This window comes from Colletes gigas, unplaced genomic scaffold (assembly GCF_013123115.1).
Source record: "Colletes gigas isolate AHSC1104 unplaced genomic scaffold, ASM1312311v1 Colletes_gigas_Sc00036, whole genome shotgun sequence".
NCBI classification, from domain to species: domain Eukaryota; kingdom Metazoa; phylum Arthropoda; class Insecta; order Hymenoptera; family Colletidae; genus Colletes; species Colletes gigas.
Window position 1 is genome coordinate 728185 of NW_025106665.1, and position 27592 is coordinate 755776.

Here is a 27592-nt window from a genome sequence, read left to right on the forward strand (position 1 = left end):
ACATGCCACGACCTCCTGTGGTTTATCTCCCAGGACAAAGGCACGCAGCTTTCGCATCCAGTCATTCCTATCTCGCTCTCGTTTCTCGCACGATCCGTTCTCGCCCAATTGCCAACCTTTCCTCCGAATCATCGGACGGTTTCTTATCTTCGCGGCACCGTAAGTTCGTGCCCTCTGCGAAATGCACCCGTTGTCCTAGTTCCGGCGTCAACCCGAGCAACCTACAATGCACACGAGAAACACCGAGATGGTGGTATACGGTCTCTCAAAGGGCTGGTCTGCCCTCGGGGAACGGGGCACACACACACGAACACACCCCCTAAGCGATCGGCGTCCGTTCTTTAATCGACTCGCGGACACGTTGCATCCCCCGAACGTGGACGTTTCCGCGTCGCGACGCGCCGATTGATGAGCGTTAATGGGGCCAGAGGGTTGCTAGCTGGGAGTTCTTTTCCACGGCGAAAGGGTAATTGGAAAACAGACCAAGCGATCCCCGCCCACTTCTCGCCGAAACTATCGAAATTAACGACGAAATTTTTGTGCGAATTCTAGGGTTCTCCGAGCAGCCAAAAATAAGGGAAACGTACTTTTGTTGGCTAAGGGTCCTCCAAAGCGCGACATTTAACACTATGAAATTGAAATTGAATAGAACGAAGTTTAGCGAGGTTACGAAAATTTTAAGTTATGCGGTTTACAATGGTCGAAAATCAAAGTTTTGGTGTGGCAGTCAACGTGTTAAAAAACGTTACTGAATTCACAATTATTTTCTAGATACTGTCAGAGAATAGTTTCAACCCTTAAAATACGCAGATGCGTGTCTCTTATTTTTAAGCGCTCTATAAACCTGCAAAGTTCCTCGTAAAAAAGACCTATAAACTGCTAGCCATGAAACTGTCCAAGGATTCCGGGATTAATGGGCATTTTTATTTTGGAGAATTAAAAGAACGCCGACGGCGGGAAAATAACGAAACCGTTTTTCCGAAAGAATATGATTTCCATACGTTTGAATACCTTGAATAACAACGAGCGGGAAGATTGATCGGGCTATCTGACGCCATCGCGATCCTAGTTCTCGCAATTAATATAGTTCAAGGCTCGCGAATGTAAATTACGGCGTTTCGCAAGATGCATCACCTCGGCGAAAGATACTGGCGAAACCGTTGGAAATGATTTTCCACAGCGCGTCCGATAGCCGCGAATAATAACGAGTGCGAAAGTTTCAACGCGAACGAAGTTCCCGATATCTACGCGGCCCCCGAGTTCTGGTAATTAATACTGTTCGAGGCTTTTGAACGTGGATCGTGACCTTTCAGAGGATGCATTATTTGGAAACTTCATTACTTTGGAAAAAGTGGATGGAAGCTGCGATGCTCGCGGAAGGTAGCAATCACTTTCTAGCGGAACACAGCTCTTAGACCTAACTCGAGGATCTCGAACAATACGAATGCGCGGAAACGCGAAAGCTCTAACGCAAATGAACGTACCGAGCCCGCCGAAAATCTGAAATTTACCAATTATTCGATCGATACATTTTCTTTCGGAATAATACAATTTTAACCCGTCCTCTAACCTTACCGATCTCAGGGTGAGTTAATAATAGTGTACGAACAATTCACAGACGAGCGTTCCGTTTCTCGAATACAACTGCTTTCAGTTATAACAAACGTTACTTGGCACGATCGAAGGCGGAACGAATGCCAAGAAACCGTATCAACAAGCTCGCTCGACCTTCCGTCAAACTCTTCGGGGAGTCTCGATTACTATAAAATAATAGAATTTATTCTGCGGTTTATTCCGATTTTTATCCAAACTCTGAATCCGTGGAAACGCGTATAAATGTTCAAGCGTCGTTGCTAGATCGCCCATATTATATAAGATGAAAGATTCCACGTCGAAGACGCGTTTTATCGACATTTCTCCTAAACCTGCGAAACTTATGCACCAACCCCAAAGATACTGTTCGAAGCTTTCGCGCGCGAGCTGTATCCTGTTGAGAAATGAATGGCACAGCTTGCGTCTAAAAGTCTCGAACAGTATCAGGCGCAGAATCTGCAACGCGTTTGGCCTTTCATAGTAAATATAGCACAGAGTGCCACGGTTTTGTCAACGTGTTCGTAACGCGCGCGAGCTACGAAACTGTCGCGATCTTTTAAAGAAGGTACATTTATCCGGCCACGAACGTTCCAATAAGTAGCTCGAGGCGAAACACTGTTAGATATTCACGCGAGAAAACTTAATTCCCGAATCTCATAAAACTTTCTCGGCAAACTTTGCGGGGCACTGTTGTCGCAGAGTTTCGAATTAATCACATTATGCAATGGAGAATTAAGAGGCTACGACGGTCCGACGGGATGGAAAAATAGAATGGTAATCGAAAATTTCGTTCGAAGATGAAACGATGCGAAATTAGCAACTAAATGTTGAACTTTGACGAGCGTGGTACATTGAATGCAGAACGAGGGTGTATCTCGGATTCTGAAACTATCGATCGGTCCATCCTCGAATTACCCTTTAATCCCTTTCATCTCGAAGAGGCCGGATAAGCGATTACACCAGCAGGAACGTAGCAATGGCTTACTTGTCGAGGGATAAATAAAAGAGAGGGAAGGGAGCGTCTGCGACCCGGGATAAAAATCGATCTCGCGGTAACGCAAAATGGAAATGCCATGGAGAATAAATCAAACTGTAAATCTATCCCGTTCGCGGTTACGTGGATCCTAGGCTGAAAATTTAAACGGAACCGAGAGCCGTGCGAATCCATTCCGATTATAACCGAAAAGTGTCTGATTTTCGTCGTATTTTTTTTTTTTTCCATTTTTTGCCCGCGAAATCTTCGTGATCGTATCCCGTTTTGCGATTGAATCGAATCATCGCGTCATCGCCGATCAATATGCAAACGTTCCAGTAATCTCGCGCGATAACGAAAGAGAGATGAGAAACGTAGATACCATCGAGCGAACTATTACGGTATTGGATCGTTCGGGAAATTTCTGCGGCTTTTTTTAAGCAAGAAACTCCCATATTCGATACGTATCATTTTACTCCGCAATTATTCGTTTCTAAAATAATTAACAAATTTCTCCGAAAGGTGTCTGGCATACCAGTCGAAACCAGTAGGATTCCATGATTTTTCTCTGGCCGTTCGATCATTTAAACCAGTCTTTTGTACAACACGATCTATCACACGATTTTCACGATCGGAATATTCACGATTGGAATATTCTCGTGTTTCAGCGCGTAACACTCTTGCGCTATTTATTGGATTTCGCTGATATTAAAATATCTCCTCTTTCGAGTTTATGTTTGAAATAGTTTGTTTAATGCATTTTCATCTTTTCGACAGAATTCGTGTTTAACACTAGAACTACCAAAGCAGTCAAAATGACCCATTAATAATTTTCAATAAAATTTGTAAAAAATTTACCACAATTTTCTACAAAAGAATGAATAAACAGTTATTTATTATATATTTTGGTACAAATAAATGCACTGCAATTGTCGGTAGTTCTAGTGTTAAAGGAACAACGTAGAAAAAACCACCGATAGCAACGAATCTATTTTGCAAAGACACGATAGCCTCTCAAAATATGCGCTACCATCGCATGTTTTCATTGGCATTCATTTGTTTCGACGTTTTTAAATAACTATTGGAATTTGGCACGAACTCCCCGAGCAAGCCAATACTTCGTTGCCAGGATAAAGAAATCTATGTTGTTTATTGGAATCTTTGCAAATCGAGCATACCTGATAGATTCTCAAGACTGTACTCTATAGAAAGAATCGATTATTATTAACAGATATCGGACCAAAAATTTCTATTACCAAGCATACTCGTGAGTTGGTTAATTTGTTACATTCTTAATTCGTGTAAAGATTTACATTTTCGCGGATGAAAATTTGGTGAAAAGCTCATTTCACGTATATTCGTCAGACGATTTTCGAAGTCGATTTAAGAACGTGTGCCCCCTCCCTCGAGGCACTTAAAACAGTGGATAAAGCATCAACGGAACATATAAATTCTGTATACGATCTTGCAAGGGACGTGGGGAAATACAAAATACACATACTCTACAAAGATACACGTGAAATTCTACTCGATCCTAAAGAAACATGGTGAACCCTTCGCTTCTGATTCAGAGAATTTACCCATAAGGGGGTGTTCTGTTTCCAAAAATATTTATTCACACTTTTCATGCGAGTAGTGGATTCAATTTTGGCCAATCTAGTAAAAACAATTATATTTTACTTATTAATATTTTCCAATATACGAGTATTCCTTTTCAAGATTATCTTTCAGTGCTCAGAAACGAAGAGGGATTCGTTTGAATCGGCATCGTTAAATAGCAAGCTCTCGTGGCCGTTAATCAAATAATTAGCAATTTTTCTATAGCTCGGAACACAACCCGTTAAAAACGTTTTCGTATGGTAAATCGAACACGAGGACTTTTAAGCTGGCGAACGCGTGGCTCGTGTACATTGTACGGATGCGTTAATAAAATCGCGCCGTTGTGTATGCATCTGAGAATCAGGTCGCGCGTACGCGTGTAGCGCAATATTTCATCCCGGAAATTGACTTGGATTCATGTGTATGCAATAAAATCCGCTACCAATCTCCGCGTCGAAAAAGCCCCTGAAAAAAGAAATTTCATTAACCGATAACGGGCGACGCGGGATTCCAGAGTACCGTTTTCCACGGGACTGATTTTCAACCCTTGAATATTCATTTGAATTAACACGCACACCCGGAGACAACCGTCTTCTCTCCTATTCGACAAAACACATGTGAAATAAAACGATACAACGAACGGGATGAAATTTTTGTACGCTTCGATTGAACCGTTCGCGCCAAAAATTGGAACACTAGCGTCCGGATATGTGGCAATCAATTTGTCCGCTTATACGGACTACGAATCGATATCGATATGTTTCATTTCCATAAACCTAACGAAAGACAATTATTGATATTACTCGTAACGAAAAGAATTCTTTAATTACAAACGAATTTACAACTTATTCGGAAACGGTGAACAGGAAAATATTGGAACACAGTGCACGATAAAATATTCATACAATAGCGCGCGAAACACGCAGAATTTCTTTTGCTCGGCGGTTTGTTTACGCTTTGGAATTATCCATTAATCCTGTTCCTGTACGCCATAAATACGAGACGCGGGAATTATCAAACAACGGGCGAACCGTTCGTTAAAACTCGCCGCGTCGGTGTATTTTGTTTCGATAAATTGCTAATTAAACACCGTGAAGCGTCGCAATTAATATATTACCGCACGAACGGAACGAGTCACAAAAACACCGGTGCTCCGACCTCTGACCTTTCGAGGCGGGCCGGCGTATCCGCTGAAAAGAGTCGATTTAATGCTATTATAAATGGAGGTCAAGGAAGACTCGTTTTGGCGAGAAAACGATAAAAGGGGGGGGGGGGGGGAGGGAGAGAAAAAAATAAAAGAATACGTATGTACGTACGTATACGGCGACGTTCAAATGGAATTTAATCCCGCGAGAAAGTCAAATGGAGGCACCGCGAAAGTCGAACACGAGGACAGACATCCGTCCGCGAGTTACAGGGAAACCCTCTTTCCTCTTCGTTTCCTTCAGCCAAGTTTCCACTTTCCGAGAAAATAATCCTCTAATGAGTGTACTGTTCGCGACGGAACCGCTGCGCTTCGATCCGCCATCTTTCTCCTTTAACTCGAATTAATCGCTCCGAAATCGTTCCTCGCACGATTTCCCGTCGTTTTTAACTCGTAGGAACCCCGTTACGGATGACGTCGCGGATTTGTACGCAGTGGGCGTCCTCGTTATGGCTTTCAAACCCTTCGCGTTCCCGGATGAGATACCTCGCGACCCGCCATCGTTCGTTGAACACTCGAGGGGGGACCACACGTCATGCCACGCACTGATTTTAGAGAAATATTTAACTAACCGCGGCGAGGAACAAAACTGAACGCGCGACATTTCAACAAAAATTCATTTTAAATAATCGTTTAGCTTCTCGAAACAAATTTAACGTTCGTGGTATCGTTATTATCTGGCTACGTGCAATTTTTAGTTGCTGAATTCGTTTGCAAATATGCCCGGTACATCGAGTCGCTGTAAAATGTTGATTAAATTCGTGCAATAAGAGGGGTATGAACGAGCAGCACAATCCCGCCACTAACCCCAATTTTACTTGTTGCTTCGCGACCATCCCCTCCCACTTATCGACACCATGCAATAAACGAGACTCTCATGGAACAATCGGGATTGAAATGATCGTGAGATCAAACATATTTGTATACATTTCCTAAACTACAATTTAAGAATGAGAGTATTTATTAACAAATATACTTCCACGGTCACTAAACTTCGCTCGTGTTAATAGAAAGAGTTGGACCGTTTGGTGTCCTCCGAGAGGGGCTACGACCACCGTTTTAAAAAACACTGAGTGGCGTGACGTTTTAACATCCGCGCGTTCTAAAGGTAAATTCGCCGTGAAAACGCGTAGAATTTAAGGGTGTAATTAAGTTTAAATTGAGAGCTCTCTTAAATTGAGACTGTAGATGATTCGGAATAGAAGCCGATCGAGGTAATAGAACCTCCCTCGCCAGATCCTCGCCCTTGAAAGGCGGATCTCAATAAGAGTAATTCGAAACGAAGGGTGAACTCGAATGAAAGAACGAAGAAGAAAGCATCTTCCGTCTGACTCTCATTGTACAGGTCCGGCTAAGGAATCATTTTCACCCCCGGAGGGATCACAATGAAAAAGCGTGAAAGAAGGCTGAAAGATGAGTAAACCGAGCTGCTCCCGTTGACTGAAAGCTCGATCGAAAAGCTGCGACCCATTTAGGGATTCGTTGCCGCGCTTTTGTGCCTAGTCTCGCCGTTATTTCTATACATTTGCCGAACTTCGTCTGGCACCTTCTTAGTTGCACAAAGTCGTCGTGAAAAAAAAAGCTTGTGGCAAGGAACGGAGCCCTTTCGGCCGTGGAAAATAATTTTTAACCGACAAATGGAACCGTACAAAAATTATCCACCAAATTTCTATAAAACGTAAAGCGAACAAAGGATTAAAAGAAAAAAGTACTCGACTCGTGTTCTCGCATTTGCGTAAATACGAGATATTTAACAGTAAATATCGCGTTTCCCACGCTGGCGCGTTTAAGTGCCATTCTATGTCGTTTCCTGTTAAAACAAATGAACAAATACCATTGACGTAATTGAAATCCGGAATCGGGAAGAACTTATTCAACGAGTCGAATGTAATATAATTGATTAATTTAACGAGTTCAAATATCATTTCACGGACACTTGATTTTTCGCTCGTGTAAAATGATCGAATATTTATCCTGTGTCGCGAAGCCTTGTATGGAATTTCTGACAATGACAGAGATTCGAAGGCGCATATAAATTTGTGTTTGGCCGCCGTAACTTACGCCTGGGAAATGTTTAACAGTTGATTTACGCAATACGCGGGCAAAATGATCTATCGCGTTATTAGTAGCACTCTGCGTGTAGAATCCACAATTTACGCCGTTTAATACTGCAGAGTGCCTGTTAATTACATTCTACGATCCCGTTGTTATCGAACGGGGTCCAATGGTTCCCTAAATTCACATTTTACGGTCACGGAAACTTCGATTTTTGCAGTTCGAAAGTCCCTAAACCAGTTAATTAAGAACATCTACCTCGTATTTATTTCATGGAATTATCATCGCGGGGCAAATTAAATTATTATCGTTAATAATTAACCTGACGATAAAGGGAATTGTAAAATACCACGCTCCGATGGTCAACAAAGGTCGACAGAATTTTATTATCAATATCAGGAACAAATACGCGCGGAGCGCTTCAAAGCGAATTCTTATTCCCGAATCGTACTTCGAAGTGGCCTCGACCGAGCCATAACCATTATCCAAAGTGTTCCTAATCGGAAAAAGCGAGTTAACATTGATGTGGGCCAGAATATTGGTGGAAAAAAGATATGCTCCCGTTGGGAGCATTTTCAAGGGATCCGAGCCAAGCGTTGCACGCTATCTTCGACGAACTCTGTACGCAAATAGAAGCCCGAAAAATATTACCGAATTATTAAGACACGTATTTCTTCTTGCGTATCGTAAAACAAAAAAACAAATACAAAAGAGTCTCATAATTTTGAGAAGTATTTGCTGGTTGAACTCGTCGATTTATTTAACCGATCCTTTGACCCTCGGACTTTGGATCCATTTTGAAAAGTATCATTGATCAACGCGACACGCGTCTAATACGATACTGTTTGAAAATCAGATTCTTCAGAATCAAAGACCCTTTACTGTACAAGTACGCCCCAACCTGTTTCAGATAATGGTTTCATCCCAACTCTTTGACGTGTTACACAATCTCTATGTCATCCGAGCCCCAGTCTGCTTCGCCGAAATCATCCATCGAAGTATTTCCAAAAGCTACCCTTGCCCAACGATCCTCGTTCCTACCTAAATGGAAATCTATTCATGGTAAATTCAACAAATACTAAATTTATTAAATACTGTTCGGCAAATCCCAACGTCGTCTTAAAGGAGAATGGTCCACCAATTTTATTGTATTTTTATTTTATTTAAATTTCAAGTGGAACCGATCCGTAACCTTAACTCCAAGTATCTTCACCGATTGAAACTCGTGGTATCAATACCAAACAATCGGTGGCTCCTCCGTGAAACGAGAAGAAGAATACAATAGGGGTATAGGAAATCGATCATTATCGGACACTCAGTGCCGGATTCACACTATCCGTTAGGCAATCGTCCGTCGACTGTCCGACGAAACATTCTACAGTAAATTTTGCATGGAGCTATTCACAATGTTCGTCGCCGTTCCGGCACGGCGAACCCTTTGATGAATGTTTTGTGAACGGTCGACGGACGATTGCCCGACACACACAGTGTGAATCAGCTTTAATTCCCGACGAAAGTGTTTCGAAAAACACGCGAAAAACGTCCGTGGAATAAATTTAAGATTGGTCGCGAAATGAAACCCATCGGAAGCAAGAGAATAACAGTTGCATCCAGTCGAACCAATTTCACCACGTGACTGTTTTCAAAAAATGATCGACAGATATGGGATAACTCTATCTCGTAAATTGGAATACCGTAAAACCTCCGTTATAATATTATTGTAATATTCTAATATGCTTGTATTATTAAAATCTCCTCATTTCTATTACTATGAACACGCCAAAAATTAAGAATTTTTATATATCATATAATGACGACACACGAACTTAGTTGACAAATAAATTAAGACACTTTTCTTAATATTTATATGACATACATAAGTTTATATCTGATGATAAATAAGGGTAGATATCGCGTTATCTACATGCGTGTATCTTCGCTCTTTTTTATGCAAAATTTTGACTCTTTTCACCCGAAAGGTTGCCTCGAGCGTCAGGTTTGAATAATACATACCCACTTAATGAAATTAAAATCGTGGCTCGTTTGTTTCGTTGCCTCGATCTAATACCTATTCGAAGACCACGAATATATTAATACGTACAACGTTGGTTCCAGCGAAAACGATTCCACGAAGTTTTATCAAATTATTGGAGATGCTTTTAAAAATTACTTCATGCTCTTTTAATACGTCCGGAGACTAATTGCTCGTTACGTTGAGAAATTAATGCCTAACAGAAGGTAAATCCACTTTAAAAACAGAAAATGAATCGTGTTTTCGACTAGCAATCACGTATTTAGCAAATCGTAATGGACTCCGGGAAATGAAGAAACGTGTTCCGAGTGAATTTTAAAACGCTTTGGATTCCAAGAATTTGTTAATACATTTAAAAAAAACTCGTGCAACACATTTATATAGACTTAAATACGTGTTTCTCTTTGAAATCCTACTGCAAATGAGCACGATGTTTGTTGCTTAGAGAACGAGGAAAATTTTTGCCATGAACGATAGACAAATACTCGACGCGATACTTATAAATCGTAGAGTTCCTTTTAGAACCTCTCGGCTCAAAAATTAATCGCGTACTACACGAAACGAGCAAAATTGTTAACACGTTTTCGCGCAAGACACGACACATTCGGTAATATCCAAATGGAACTGCCACCAATACGCTTTGTAAACTGACTCACGACGATTCATGTAAATTTATTTGAGTTTGCTCGCTATACTTGCATCACTCTCGTGGCGGTGTAAATTTCCAAGCTTTGAGAAATTCTACCGGCCGTGTAAAATGCAGCTGCCTGTTCAATATTCGCGAGTAAATCTTTTCAGTCAATATCCGCGAAACTAAAACTCCGTTTCGTCAAATCAGATTCTACGTAACAAACGAAGCAACAGTTTTCATTTTCCTTCAACGTCGCAGAATTTCGTGAACATTAATTAACAAATAAACGAATCATGATATTACGATGATCTTAAAATTTCGTCAAGTTTAAATTTCTAATAAGATAAACTAAAAGTACTCCAATTGACAATCGTGCATTTAAAACTTGAACGTAAATCTTTAGTTCGACTATAAGTCGTACGAGTTCTATCGTTATCGTTAATGAGGTGCGTGCAAAGACTCACTTGAAGCTCAATCCATAAACTTTTGAGGTTTCCGGGGAAGATGCATCACATATGAGACAATTGAGCCACCTCATGCACTCGATGAACATTTTCGTGGAAAATCCAACCGCTATCGGACGATACGATACGCGACTGCGATGATCGCAGATGCACTTTCCTTTTTCGATCTCCTTACTAGCTGCAGTTTCAACGACAGTTGTGCCGTCGTTAAACACGCTCTTACTAAGGTATTACGTCATCGTGGCACTGTAAACTATACTTTTAAATTCTTCACGTTCGACTGAGCGCAAAGTCACGAGTTCTCTTGTGAATTTTTTTCGCTGAATGTCCCACCAGTCGCGCACCGAACGAGAAACAATGTTTGCCGACTCGGTTAATACACTGCGGTAAAAGGCACTCCAAAAATATAGTTCGTTAATTATCGGGGCTCATTTGGGTCGTTCGCGACTGAAATTTGCGTAAAATCGACTGAAAGGAAAATGTTGGAATTGTAATTTGAACCCTTGATGGTAATTGTACGTAAATTTGCAGGCAACGATAACGCGAGAGATAAGGTCAAATAATGTAAACTTTTATTTTTCCAACCGAGAACGAAAGTAAAAGAAGCCACGTGTTCCACGATCCTCGAAAGTCGACGACCGTGTGAATATTTTGTTTTGAACCGAACGTGTCAACAGATGTTCGATCGTCTCCCATCTATTTACCAATAACATTTAAGTAAATTTCGATAATTCCAGTGTATTAGCTGTTTCGATTAATCGGCAATTGAATCCAAATTATTGAACACCATTATTACAGCAATTGTTAAATTAATAGGCAATATTTTGGCAATATGCACAACGAGTATTAATATTCAGTATGTTTATCGCGCTATAAATATACACAAATATCTTATCGTGTAGCACTGTTTTGCGTAAATAAAACTGGACGAACAACGAATTATTAAGTACTATTTGTATAATAACGTCAGCGACACGCGTTCCATAAAAAAGTAACAATAATAAAGCCAGCATAAAACACAAATGTGCTCTATAATATTTACGAAACCTAAACTGAAATTATAAACCGAGCTACCTAAATAACGTGAATTCAAACTGTATGAAATATTCACGAACACTTTTGCTACGCATGAATTAATACGTTGCGTAAACCACATCCCGGAATAACGCGAACAACAGCCTGCAATTATGCATTAGAACACTTAACAACCTTATGGTGTCGGTGCAGTTTCTAAACATCGATAACCGATAGTTTCAAACTATACTGGGTACTAATTTTTTCTTTCATAAGTACGGTTCGAGTATTTTTGCAATTAATTTTATCCAGGTGACAGTTTCTTTTACAGTTTACTGTGTCTCAAGTTTCAAACCAATTAGTTTCTTTTAAAAACGATAAAAGTATATATATCTAACAAACCGTTTGGAATTTAATTGTTTGAACGTGACTGGTGGATACAAAGCCAAATATAGGCAGCATTCAGAGTGAAAATAGACACTGGAATTGCAACAAATTGCGAGATTGAAAGGATCGAATTCAAACAATCTAGTGAAACGATAAAAACGTTCGACTATTTTACACGGTCCCGTTTGGGCGACGAGCACAATGTACGTGTTAAAACGTCAATTTGGTCAACGTATATATAAGTTCTTTATAAGCAAACAAAAATCCACGGTTCGATAATAGTTGCAATTTGATGGAAAAATAGTGCAAGTTCGACGATATCGCTAGGCGGACGTTTATTAAAATTTTTGAGAGCGTATTTACGGTTCGAACATCTGTTGTCACGCGGATTAAAATTCAATTACAATGCAGATCTGCGCATTATTCTCTTCAAACCGATAGCCCCTTTTCGCGCATCGATACGTTCCAATTACGTAAAATACAATTCGTTAATAAAAGCTGTTGAAATTCCGTAATGTTCCTCCAAAGAGCGCTTTGTACAAATCGCGGAAATCGAAACGCCAGGCAAATTTTAAAACTATTTAAAAGCATTGATAACTCGCTAAAAAATCGGCATACACGATCCAATAGGAAATTAAATAAATAAAATACCGAAAAAGTTCGAACGTTGGATCCATTCTCGCTTCAAAGTATTTTATTCGCGATTCATTTCATGAAAAGGCGTTTTAGACATATATCGATTTTCGTTTTCTGTTGACTCTGCTTGGAAGTAATTTGAGCAGAAAGGATTGTCGAAATAGGCTTCTTTGACCCTTTGACCCAGTTGCGTGGTTTGCATGCAAAAATTGTTAACTTTAATTTGTTCGTTTTTAAAAATGATTTCAAACACACGGACTTCTTTTGCGATGCGAATCGAACCTTTTTCGATTTTCAGAGCCGCGGGTGTTTCGATATTATTACAAAACGTCAGAAATAACACTCGGAAGATCAATATTTAATTAACGAACGTTAAATATTCGGTGAAAAGGAGTTTCGAGTAAGACGAGGAACATTTCATTTTACGCATACACTCCGGTATTCTTATCACTCGCGAACAATTGATAGATCACCATTGTACGTCTACAAAATGTTTTTCACTCGCAAAGGGTTCCGATCGTCCACGAATCGGTACCGCGAAGCGTACTGCGTTTGAAGCATTCAGGACGAACACTATAATGGTTTTCGTCTTTCTTTCTCGTATGTTGTCTCTCACCGGTCCCCCCTCTCCTACGCTGGGCGATACCGGTATGCGATCGAACGATTCGTTATGATCGCACGATTTCTGCGGTCGCCCGTGACGAACCACCGTTCTACGCTCGATCTGACAGGGTTAACTCGATTAATTCGCGAAATCGAAAGTGCTACTATCGACGAGTGGGCTCGCCAAAACATCGAAAATACAAATATGTTTCTACGCAAAGTAGAATTTGTGAACTAGAACTATTGACAAAGATCTGAAACTCTCTCTTTTCTTCGGAGAGATGTGTCGTTCCATGGACAAATTTGTTTCGACATAAAATTCACACCTGTTCGAAGGTTAACAGGTGCGTCAAGTATTCTAATAACGCGGTTACGAATGATCGAGATCGATTGCCATAGATAGTCGTGACCGCGTAATCTCTCGCTAAGACCTCGACAGTTCTAATACAGGGCTCCCGTGTTTTTCTTAAACATAATCATAGCAGTCGCGCGAGAATACGTCAGATATAGAACTGGAAGCTGAGAAATACCGAGAAGGAGAAACGGTACTTGCTAATTGCTCGAGGCATTTCATAATGCGTGTGCAATAACCGTTTTTAAAAATTCGAAGCAGAGACGCGAGAAGAGGTATCTTTTTCGAAACGAGGCGTAGATAGAAGAGATTACCTTAAAATGGAACAGCGTTCTTAAGAATTTGTGCCTTCATCAAGGATAATCGATTCGCCGGGATCAGATCTCGCGCATAAACTAGATGAAGTCGCCTCCGAATACTTAGCGAGACTATTAAACAGAAAACGTTTTCTGAAAGTAAGTGCTGGCGAAGTATACATCGATAATCTTCGTTGATTGCCTTACGGGCGTCGTTCGAGACCCGCGTAAAATACGAGAGATCTCGAAGTGACAGGAAAAAAAAAAAACGCGGCGAAGAAATTACAGAAACGTCGATATTTTGTTGGATGTTCTATAAATTCCGAGGGAAACGCTTTTCCATTAACCGACTATTAGACTCTGATGGGAATGGAAATTTTTCTGGAAAATCACGCGGAAGATCGATCGAGAAAAACGCATTCGCGCTCGTCAACGTATATGATTTTACACGCCAGGCACAAGAAAACGAATAAAAACATTTCAAGCGTTAGTAAATTATTATCGTTCGATTATGTCATCGAACATTGGGTTTGCTATAGTCGATAATACATTTATCCCAAGGTGGCTCGTCGAGAGAAATGACCAGAATTACACGTTTTGTTAAACCGAACCATCGATCGCGATCGTTAATTAACTTTTGGGTTAATTGACTTTCAGTTGCAAATCAGATCATCCCGGCTTTTTTTTCCTAATTTCCTTAATTAACAGTCTGTATTCAACGACGTCACTATAAAATCAGCATTTTAAACAAGCGAGCCTCCCGAACTTCATTTAATTTCGGACGAACGTATGAATATGCATACGCCTTAATACACGATTCCTGCTCATCCGGTGTTTACCGTATTTGTTTGCAATTTTCCCAAGTAATAACAAAAAAATCACGGTATGTAAACGCCGCAGTGAACAAACATTCCGACGCGAGCGCAGCTAGTTATGAAAATAAAACCGTGCGATTGCAGCCCTCCGTTAAATTAACGTGCTTTCACGTACGGACTAGCTAAAGTGCATTTTAAAACGTTGAATAATGAACGTCGCGATACTCCATCGTATCGGAGCGCTTTTAATCAGACCGATCGTGTTATTTATTAACCGTGCAAGGGTGATCAACAGTAAAAACGATGCAACCGATGTAATCCGTCTAAAACGTTTTCACCGCGAACCGTAAATCCACAAACGGTATTGTTAACCGCGAACTCGACGATTTTTCGAACAATACTACGCAAAATTTACAGATTAAATATTCATCGAAATATTAGGTCGAGTCATAAGTAACTTCCGTTTTTTCATCGGACATTTATTTTGCTCTCATTAAATAACAAAATTATATTAATTTATTATGTATTCACCACTATTATCTATAACCTTCTCCCATCTTCCTGCCAGTTTATCAATTCCTTCCTTGTAAAATGTGGTTGGTTTGGACTGGAAGAAGTTTTCAACAGCCTGTCTGACTTGCTCTTCAGAATTGAAGGTTTTTCCATTCAAAAAGTTCTGTAAGGAACAGAAAAGGTGGTAGTCTGTCGGGGCAAGATCCGGGGAGTAAGGTGGATGTGGTAAAACAGACCATCCAAGCTCAAGAATTTTTTCTTGAGTCACCCTTGCTGTATGTGGTCGCGCATTGTCGTGTAAAAGAATGACGTTTTTGCGATTGGCGAGTGCAGGACGCTTTTCATGGAGTTTCTCTTGCACTGTTTGCAACTGCTGAACGTATCTATCCGCAGTAATCGTTAAATTTGACTTCAACAACTCGTGGTGAATTATTCCTTGACAATCACACCGTACACACAATAAAATCTTTTTGCCATGGATGTTTGCTTTTGGATCTGGTAGGGGTGGTTGATCCTTATCAAGCCACTTAAAAAAGGCTCAATTTTTACCCGCGAGAGCAGACTTGTGGCGATTGACATGCGATCTTCTTTATTCCATTCACTGAAATTGTGAGGTATCCATACTCCTAACTTGCTGACTTTCCCTGATTTCTCCAGGTGGCGGTTAACAGATGATTGTGATGTATTCAACCTTTCTGCTATACCTCTTGTTGATTGACGTGGATTTTGCTCCAATATTGCCTTTAAAAGGTTGTCGTCAAAGTCGGAATTTTATAAACCAATTTCTAACTGCCCGATCAGTTATTAGTCCTTCACCATAAACACTGCATATTTTTTCAGCTGTCGCCTTAGCACTATTGCCTTGTTTAAATTTCCAAAGCATTACATGACGAATATGTACTTTTTGACTCTCCATTTCAAAGGTTAAAAAAAAACAGTTTAACGTAATGTGTATCACACAAAACAGTTGACAAAAGACTAACTGAAGCCTCGTCTATATAGTGAAAACAAAAACTTGTTGTCATGGTAGCTCATAGCGGATAGATACGAACAATAGATTCTACTTAGCCGCATCGGAAGTTACTTATGACTCGACCTAATATAAAAGTACAATCCGAGATATGAATAACGCGATTATTATTAGAACGATCGCGAAGCTTAAACGTAAACTCACGACGCGATCGTGGATGGCGGGAAAACAATAAATTTTTACGTACACCCCCGCGTTTCGCTAGGCTCGGTGGCACAGCGGTTTGCATTTTACAACGTCAGCTCCAAGGACTTGCTGATACCACCTGGAGAAAGCAACCAAATGGCGAGCCGCCTATCTACGATCGAGAAACGAAACTGTGTTGTAAATGTGTAATGTGAACGCCTCAAAGGACTCGTAACGCCGTTTTCCAACCAAGCAGCGGCAATTTCGAGGATTATCGCGAGTGGAACCAAGGTGCCTCTACGACAAATTCGAGCGTTACGCTTTAAACGTTTCCACCGCGACCGAGAATTCGATATTTAACCGCACCACGCGGAACTTTTAACATTTTTAGACAACTTTAGACATTATATATAATAAAATAAAAATAAAAAAATGGAATAAAATGAAAATATAATTTACATAATACCACGAACAATTTCTGAAACATCGATAAATATATACGAATTATAATATAGAATCGTTATAACTATGCATCACAATACGGTGTACAGTTAATTATTAGAACACTCGTGGATTATCGACGTACATTCCTCTTTATTTATAATACTGTCATTCTTCGTGTCCTGGTGTACAGACCGAACCTAAATGGGAGTCGCAAAATTTACAGGCGTTTTCTGCTCGTTACGCCTGAGAAAAAAGCCCTAATAAACATGACTATACGAACCATTTGTTTTTTAGATACAACCACTTTAAGTTACAACATGAATTGCACGCCCGTGGTTGGTAATGGAGGCCACTTTGAATATTTACTGCAAAACGTGCTACGGCGCTTTCTCTATAGTCTTCTTTGCATTAAAATTTAACGAGCAATATTCTTCAAGGCAGTGCAGTATTCGAGGCAAAGTAAAGTGTATGATCTTACAATATAAAAACTCGTTTCGCCGACGCATTTCCAAAATTATTCTCTTAAATTTAACTTCACCAAATTAATACACATTATTATTATTACTGTAACATTTTTATACATTTTATTTTATATAGACGATGCATAGCTGAATTATACTATTAAACTCAACCTCGAATCGTGCCGATCGTGTCAAGATAAAACGACACATCAATTTACAAGAGAAGGACTCGTAAAACATTTTTTGTACCAGCGCGATGCATCGTTTTAGTTTTTCACGCGCATAGGTAAACAACTCTTCGTTCTGGTGTAGAGTAATAATTGAAAAGTAGGTTGGATACAATTTTCGAACGGTGAGCTTCTCAAAAGAATTAGAGGATCGCTGGAAAGCTCAGGACAACGAGTCGAATTCAAAGGACAAACGGAATAATTATCAATACTTGAATTGAACAAAATCTACCTTACACAGCACGTTGGAGCTTTGAAAGCGTTGATAACGTCATTCAGGCGGCTGATCCTCTAATTACTTCGAGCAAGTACATGTATTGTGTCAATTTTATTCCGCGACAAGCACCATTTTCTCTGGGGGGAAGTTTCTGCAACTTCGGCTCTTTGTCTTTGATTTGAACGACTCCCTTGCGTGCAGAATTGGTGAAAATAGCTATCTTCTCCACCAAGGAACTAAATTATAAATACGTAATACCATCGGAACGCCTAAGGAGCTTTGTGTTCGAGTTCGTTTAAACGTGAAAGGGTCGTGTTTTAATTCGGTTGGAGGAAGAACTTCGTTTGAAAACATGAAACAGAGAAGAAAATATAACGGAGGGGGGATAAAAGAACCGAAAGAAACGCGGATAAATGAAAGAAGCGGCGAGAAAATAACCCTCGAAGCGAGGCCGAGAATACCTCGTTGGAATTGGAATCGAAATCGGGGCGAACCAGATCTGGGCGAAAACAAGTTGAATAAAATAACACGGTTTAACGCGCAAAACGGTAAAATGTCACTGGAAACTTTGTTTTGCATTTGTTATTTGGGCACAGATTCTGGCGCACGTAGTGAAATTTAATTGGCGATTCCGGTCCATCGGGCTCCGAGAGTTTTCGCGTCTAACAATAAACATTGGTTACTGCAGCCAACGTTGGTACTTAACGCTCGGGCAAGCAACGGAAGAAAGCTCCGTCGAATAAACAACGTTCTTTACCGAGAAACGAGAGGAAAGCAAAGATAAGAACATTCGTTGTGTGATTTTATGAAACGTTACAAACAATCGCTACCCAGGCTTGGAAATACAGTAGAACCTCTATCATTCGAAATACCAGAGACGTAACGGTTTGTGTTGGAGAACGTTCGAACAATAAAGCGTACAATTTCTTCAAATTATCTTACGTTTTGCGGAACGCAGCGTTGCACGAAGAAATATTATTATTTGTTTCTAGGGGAACGTAACGGTATTGAAAATATAATATATGGAAAGAACGCGTGTAATAAAAACGATTTTACACGAAATCGAATTTCATTCGTATCACGTATACGCGCGATCTCTTCCGCGCTATGACAATTGTCATTCGTACTCGACACACGAGAAGTTCGTTTACATCCATCGTTCGAGAAGTTGATTCGCCTTTGCGTATCAATACGCGATTCGCAGTGTATAAATACGAGTATAAAATTGTTATTAGATTAAAGTTAGACCGCTGAAAGGATCTTGGAGAATAATGGAGGTCCTACTGTGCTTTTATATTCCAGTTGATGATTTACATCGACCAACGTGAACCTCGTAGAGAAGGTATATCCAGAGATGTGGAAGTTCGAGAAGGATTTTAAGTACCGTCGGACGGAAGGCTAACTCATCGCGGAGAAAGGTATTCCCGTGCTAATTTCACGCATCGTATTCCCTTCGAAAAAAAAAACAGAAAAAAAAAAATGAAAGAAAAATAGAAAAAGAAAAAGCTACGCACGATCGACCAGGAAAGAAATATTCGTTCTCACCCTTCGTTATCCTCCTCTCGCTCAGTTTCTTCTTTATTTTCCTCGTCCGCCATACTTTCCCGATAGTTTCTTGTCTACCGATTGCGAAGAAAGGGCTACTCGCCCGAGAGGAGCATTACCATCCCAGGTAAACGACTATCCGTTCGTTTGCGATGGTTTTAACCGACTATGAGCCACCGCCGATACAACAAATGAAGATGAATGCGCGATCGAGCGTTCTTCCCGGACTGGACTCACCATCAAATTTTGCTCGACTAGCTCGCACGAAGTAGCCCAAGGCATCGTTAACTGTTACGGCTTCTGAAATCCCGCAAGCACCCAATTCTATTTTGTATAATGCCATAATGCCATTAGAGGCATTCTATATCGCGGTGTTTTCCGCATGCGGTATGTTACAAACGGAAAAGCGTCGAAACGACGAGAAACGGTTGCGGGGGAAACGATCGTTGGCTCCCGTAAAGAATAAAAACAACGAGGAAAGAATCAAAAAAATTAAACGCTTTATTTTTGTTTATTTTTATTAAACGGAACCCCTTAACCGATTTGTACGTTATCGCAACGAGCGACGGACGGTTTTTGATCCTCCGATCTTTGATGTTGGGCTCTTTGTTAGTCGCGAAGAGAAAAATCGTGGCTGTAAATGATTACTAGAACCGAAAACAAAGAATAGGATTCGTGACCCGAGAATAATGTGAACACGCTACAATGTAAATATACCGATAATGCGATTATACCGCGCTAAATACACTGAATACCTTTGAGTCGTGGCTGATGCAATGTTAAAGCAGGTACATAAGCATTCTTGCTTGCATATTTTTACGAAGGGGAGGAATTTATTGCGTTTACCGCGACCGTTGAATACATTTCACCTGTAATGGACCGCGCGTTGAAATTGGCAAAGGCGACGATTCGCGTACGAGTGCTATTAACGTCGATTCAAAGACGGGAAGTGAAATTGATAAAACGAAGAGGATTTCGTCGGAAGACGGGCTTCCTTTGAAACGGACTGACGTTTTAATCCTGATCGTATAGGAACGCTAAAGGGATGCCTGGCGACATTTCAATATATGTCGTTCGTTATAGAATTATTGTACGGTAGAAGATTAAATTTTACGTTTGTCAAACTGTAAAAGAACTTCGTGCTCGGTTATGTAACGTTCAGACGCTGCGACTTAAGCTCCAAAACACACACAACGCGCTTCAATCTTCGTTTTTCTATTCAGCTACATACTATTAGAATTTGTTGCTCGCAGATATACAAAAATTTATCGTTCTATGCTTCCTTTAAAAATCATACGACACATATCCGCTAGTTGTTTCCGTAATGTTGCATCACAAGTTATTTTATAATCTATACTGCGTATGTCTCATCATTGATTCAGTTTAAACTTTGCTTCTACCTTGTCTGGCCCTTTTCGTTTCATTTTTAGAAACGATGGAACTAAAAAATGCTACTTAATATTACCTAAAGAGACGTCGATCCTGTAGTCCGATAATTTTTGATACAGGAAAGATTTTAATTAAGAAAATGACAGGGATCGTTAGACCGACTCTGTTAACAGAGGTAATTTCGTAGATGTAAGACGGTAATAACCACGTAATCTCGCTTTCATTTCCGTCCGGCATTAACCGTAAAAGATTGTGTATTCCTGCATGATTACATCCAACTGCAAACCTAGCACGTACACGGCCGACTATGAAGAGAAGCGTACGAATAGTTCGTATTCCTCTCGTGGACGCATCGTGTTGTACATCAGGAATACTAAAAACCTTTATCATACAATTTACGATACAAAAAGTACTAACTCGAGCTAAATACAAGTAAAATAAATTAGCAAAGTGGATAGGGCTGTTTTTTGCGTTCCATTTCTCAAGCTTCCGTCTCTTCGGAGTGAAATTATTTCGTTTGAAAATAAACAGAAATTCAAACTGATATTGCCCATGGGACCTATCAATCTCGCGGCGATGATGGTACACGCTGTAACATTGGAAAATTTAATTACGAATATGTATTCGCAATTTTACTCCCGTATTACAGTAATCCACATTTCACAATATTTAAAATGACATTAGAATTAAACGTGCATACGTGAGCCGATACGATCGAAGAAGTTAATTGAAAATTTAATAATAAATTTATATCATTATACGATTCGAACGGTGGGGCGATTATAATCCTGAAAGGATTAATGGACTGAAATTTCGAATAGTTGGGCGAAATTTAATCGGAGCAGGATCATCATAAATCGTTGCGAACAGGTGACGATTAATTTAATCATCGGTTCGTGCTAATCGTGATTAGTCAAGTAGAGTGAAACTCGCGTACGCGTGTAAAGACAACTACCGCGATTCTAAGGTGCAAATAAATAGACTTTGATTACGATTTTAGCGTATTCCAGCAAATGTTTTGGTTCCAATTTAATGCCCGGGCTATATAAAATTGGGGCAAAGAAATATTGATTGCGATAACATCCATTCTTCGGCGTCAGAGCCCGTCACGAGCACGCCAAACGCATTGTTCAAAATAAACGTGTTATGTCATGTGACGAGCAATAATTTAAATATGCACCGATATATATATGCTATTTCATATCTCTACGTAGGCAAAATAATTCGATCAGTGTCGTGCCATTGTAATCTGCGCACTGAAGGTTCTTATGTTACCACTTCAATCGCGCATGCTCCTAAATGGGTTAATGGATGTTCGATCAGATCAATATGATTCATGGGGTTGTTAGAGCGAATTATGCAAGATCTGGTATTAGAGGATTCATGCCCAATGACTGAGTAAATCAATAGAGCTTTGACAACGTTTACATATGTTATATTGGATATCTGTAGAAATGGGCAAATTGCATTCGCGAGCTGTAGCAAGTAAATCAACGGGTTACCGTCTGTTGTACTGTTTCATAAAACAAACACCCAACGCTACACTGTTCTACAAAAGTACTGTTAATTGATACTATACGACCTAAGATTTTTCCATAGTATTGTGTAAACGTCAAAGAGAAAGGTGACTCGATATGCATGTATAAGAGCAGTATTCATTTCCCTATTTGCAGCATGCGTGGCACTCTTACCTATGCGAATGCACTTCGCTGACTCCGGCTTTGTACATTCCCCTGGCACAGCCTGAATGGTGCCTATTGTGAAAATGTAACGAAGCATCGCCTAAGCGACTTCTGATGTTCCATAGACAACTGATCCATTCTTGTTTAATTTCCTGCGTGGAAAACAATACCGATGGCGTTGCGAGTCTAATTTTCAACTACCAGTAATGTGAAAAGGCTGGCGTTAACGTAGGAAATATGTTTCTTATTCGAATAACAATTGTTCGGTGGGACAGTTACTTATCGAGATTTTATCTAAATATTCGTTCGAATAATGTACTCGTTACTCATTAACGAATTAAATATGTTATAAAATTACTCCAAGATAACACTCGTGTTTCAAAAATAAAATTGTGGCGCTACTGGCTGAGGGTTAGGATCTCGTGAGAATCGTAGGAGGACTTTATAGCAACCGGGGGGGGTCGGTCGAGCGCTTGTGAGAGCGTGACCCCTCTGGTGGCGAGCATAAGAGGCGACGCCACAGAACTGAAAATAATACTTGGAATATTTAAAAAAAAATTTTACCAATGGTAATTGCTTCCCTTTGTAATATGTAAAAGAAATACTTGTAATAATTGTTTGTTGATTCCCAGCTTGAAATATAATAAAGGAAAATTCTCAGACAAAATATAACGTTGTAATAACATTATCGGAACGTCGAGATCTGATACTACAGCGAAAAATTTCATTATCGATCACCGTTTTATGTTTAATATAAATACCGCTGCGTAATCAAGTCGTGAATATCAACTTACTCGCTTTGTTAACTCGCAAACGCGCAATAACAGGAAATACGTATTCGCGGCTGTTATGTATTATTACGCAACTATCTGCAACCTATATGGGTCATACTATGGACAATCTCGTTTCAATTGCACGATAGTACAACGCACCGTTAACGTTTAATCCGTCGCAAACAGACGAACGTATTTTATGATTGACCGATGGAGATTTTAAAGGGATGAGTCATGGAAAAAAATAATGAGATTTAATTACGCGACTCCGTATGCTGAGAAACACTGTAATGGAGGCGAATTACATCGTGCCACTTTTCCGAGATTGGCCCCTCCATTTTACATTTACATGCGTGTTGAACGTACAGCGTAATTATACGCAAACTTCCAAGCTAATCGATTCTACCTATACGGATGTTGAATAATCAATTGCGTCTTAAACTTGCTATTTTACTAAAAATAGAAAACACGATGCAGCAAAACGCAACATGATTTTCCAGTACAGGTAACCCTCCTATAACACGGTAGATAGGTTCCTAGAAAATGCCGTGTTGTGTGAAACCGTGTTATATGAGACCCAGAACCGGTATAAAAAGGGGAGTTACGTTTCGAAAATTTATTAAAAACAAATATTTCTTTTTAATTCTATATAAGCATATTATTTTAATTTAACGCAACCTTAATTTAATAAATTATAATTTGTTTATACAGGGTGTTCGGCCGCTTCTGGGAAAAATTTTAATGGGAGATTCTAGAGGCTAAAGTAAGACAAAAATCAAGAATATCAATTTCTTGACTGAGGCTTCGTTAAAAAATTATTAAAAAGATTCAAATCGTTCTGAAAAAATTATTTTCGGTTGCAGGGGTCAATTATAATCATTTTTGGTGAATCGATATAACCCCGAAATTCTACGCAGTTTCGAGAAAAAAATTCAATAGGTGGACAAATTTTTCGGCAAAATTGAAAAACTTCAAATCATTCTGAAAAAATTATTTTCGGTTGCCGGGGTCAATTGCAATAATTTTCGGTGAATAGACATACCCTCGAAATCCTGCGCATTTTCGAGAAAAAAATTCAGTACGGGCGAAAGTGTTTAATCTATTATCGTGTTAAAGTATCGTTTAAATATATTAAGTTGTACTCTTTACGAAATTAAAAATTTATGAATGAAACAGTATCGAGTAACGAGGAACAGAAGGAAGAAGAGTATGCAACTTGAAAATGTAAGAGCATCCTAGGGAATAATCTATGATAAAAGCTTCCATCTGAACTTCAACTGAAATGCAGGGTAACTCGAGCGTCGATACAAATTCATATACTCTTTCTACATAGAAAGAGAATATGCTTTCATCTCAAATAAGAAAGGAGATACGAGAACGATGAGAATGAAAAGAATGCTCAAAAGGGAACACAACCAAATTCGTGAAGAATGCAGCAAAGTGTATATGTATACGTTTAAAAATATACTTGAATCGGATATAAAAGTGCAATTGAAAAATGAATATAATAACCCATTTTTTTAGAAAATGTTTATCCAAAATTCTATGTTAATAACGCGACCGGTTACTTATGGTTGCAGAAGGAAGACAACAAAGCTCGTAATAAATCAGCCTATGCAAAGTGACTTTGCAGTCGCAATAATAACTTGAAATGGAAATGTGGCCTTCTCGTTATTGCAGAGTAAATTCTCTGAATCATCTACTAAACACAATTACGACTGGACCATCCGGGGATAATTACATACGATTAAAGTATTGTCTGTGGTATGCAAAGCGTCAAGGAATAATTGCTGTTTTATAGTTAATACAGTTACGCTGTAATAACTCCAATTTGAGAATAAAACGTAAACAATCCTTCCAGTCGACGAGTTTGGACGCAGATGTCTTTAATTATACGCGAACAATCTGTCGAATTTATAGAAATTAAATGCATGAATATCGTAGACAGAAAATTGTGGAGTATCTTACCTATTTAGTACTCTCAACAGTCCTGAAAATTCTACTAAAACTTGAGACTTTCGTCTCGTACATCGTTGTTTTAAATTTATTTATGATACAGCTCTATATTAAAATAATTTATACGTTCGCTATAATATATGAAGAGTTGAAAAATAAGAGTGTACAAAGTAAGTACTCCAATGCGTCTCGCCTTGATTCAAATCTGAAAGGTGAACGTACAGACAGTGGCAAGGACACCGAGACGGTGAGCCACGATTCGACTTTCAAGAAACCCAAAGACATCGCATTTCCACCAAATTGAAACGAACAATTTTGATAAACCGTTTATCCCGACAGAACTCGAGATCCATAAGAACGATAAAAAGCCATCGCCGCTGAAAAATTCATACAAGAAAAACCGTGAAAAGAATCGTCTGTACTTACGCTCCTGCTATCAATTACTCTCGCGTTTCTCTGCGGCTGATTTCGTAATCGGCCTTATCGCGTGTTCCCCCCGTTATCAGGAAATCGCGAATTAACACGAGCCATCGCGAAGTCGACAGAAATCGTAAATTTCCGTCGTGTTCCGTGTCGCGCGAGACGTCGGTCGCAGAATCCGCGTAAACGGATCCTCAAACGTACGTCGAAAGTCGCGCGGGCAATGCGGGGGCGTGAGAATCGCGTCGATCGTCGGTCGAACGACTCCGTTTCGCGAATTATTCCAAACGTACCTCATCGAGCGTGGTTTCCTAGCGTTGAATCCGCCTCTCAGTCAGCTCCTCATTCTTCCTCTCTTTCTCTCCTTGGTAGTAGCCAGCATCGTAGCCATGCGTGCGCGAACGTGGCCGTTCCAAGCGACGATCACCGCCATGACACAGGGATCCCCGTTACCGCGGCGATCTGCACCGAAACGATCATTTCACGGACTCCGGCGAAACGCGCGCGACATCCGGCGGGATCTTTTTCGGCGGCCGGCAACAGGTCGCGGCAGTCGTGTCGCGGACACGCGACGTCTTGTTATTGTTTATTGTTCGGCCACGGCTGCACACACGTTCCACGGCGTCGCGACGCGTCGATATCGCCGCTTCTCCCGCGTTCTATTTCGGTCCCCTCAGGTAGGAGAGAAGGGACAGCACAGTCTGGCTCGGACGAACGCTTGGCGACACTATTAACGAATCTTCAGAACGACCACTCTGCGGACCGAAACAGAGACGGACGATCAGAAACGGAGTAAGAGTGAACGCGAAAGAGAGAAGAAATACGAGACTGAAGCCAGCGGCTACCCATTATAAATAGTTACGACCGACAGCGATGGGAGTGACACCCTCGCGTCTTCCGGGTAGCAGGTATCGATAGTTCGATTGCTTTCGATAGAGTGTCGATTTTAATTTTAAGGTTGAATCAATACGAGCGGTACGCACGATCGATTGCGTTTGAAAATAGATTTGAAAGATCGGTACCGAGACGTATACGCGAATTGTTTAGGAGCACGACGCGCGTAGTCGACGCTGTCACTAGCGGCTGTCAGTTAGAGAGAGACGAGTTGGAAAGAAGGAGACAGAGAACGTCGGCGGAAGTATGCACGCGAGAAGGAGAAAGACAGTAATGGAAAACCGACTCGCGTTCGCTCTAACTTTATGCTCGCGTCATTGTTCCGTCACTGAAGCCTGCCTTGAATTTTAACGGACAGCGGTCCTACGCGTAAATTTGCATGATTCCCTTTCGACGGACGGCAGTCGCCAATTTTACAGTTTCGTTGCACCTGACGAGTCGAAATAATGGAAATGTTCATCGATAAAATGGAATCGTGTGATACGATTAAAAACCATAGTGACAATCGATGCGCACGGAGAGCAAACCCGTCGACGGATGTTTATTTATAAACCTCAGTCCGTAGATCGTACAACGAATTTAACGATAGATCTCGCAGCGTGAATATTTGTTATCGAGAAACGTAAGAGAAGATAATTTACCTTAGAATAAATATCCACGACGGTCCATTCTCGGGATATTCGTGCGCCTAATCGTTTCAATCGATATAGAAAACAGTCTACGTAAACTGACACAAACACGATAAAAGTTATATAATTTTCGAGCGTTATTTCTTCGACGAGAGCGACTAGTTGCTCGTTCCCTTATTTAAATTTTCCAGCGGCGGAATATTTCTGTCGTGTACGAAATCTCCTAAGGTACTGAAATTCACGCGACAGCTATCATTAACCACGAAAATCCGATGCCGTGTTGCTTGTTTTAAAGAGGAACGTTCTTTGGCAACACTCGGACGTCTTGTACCTGTTTATAAATTTTGGCGCGAATCCGAGGCGTCGTAGAAGGATCATAAATCGATCGATATATCGCGGGTTTCGCGGTCAGTCAATTCGTGCACCGATGTTTCTTTACTTAGTAAAACGAAACGTTCGGGGAATCGTTTACAAAACTGACGTGATTCATCGGCAATGTACGTGCAACATAAATCATTTTCGTGCAGCACGTTGCACTCGTAACCGAAGAACGCCGAAAGGTTAAACAAGCGCGCTAAAAATAGACCGAGAGGAATAAAAAGTGCTACCAGAGTGTTTTTCACATATACGTG

At 40.3% G+C, this 27592-nt stretch overlaps 1 long non-coding RNA gene across 1 annotated transcript; it reads right to left on the minus strand.

Moving 5' to 3' along the window:
• Positions 1-114: 114 nt before the first annotated feature.
• Positions 115-27093, minus strand: LOC122402462. Its single transcript, XR_006259516.1, has 3 exons — positions 26973-27093; positions 25731-26192; positions 115-221 (listed from the first exon to the last, which is right to left on the minus strand). It is a non-coding gene; the product is annotated as an uncharacterized LOC122402462 (long non-coding RNA).
• Positions 27094-27592: the final 499 nt, after the last annotated feature.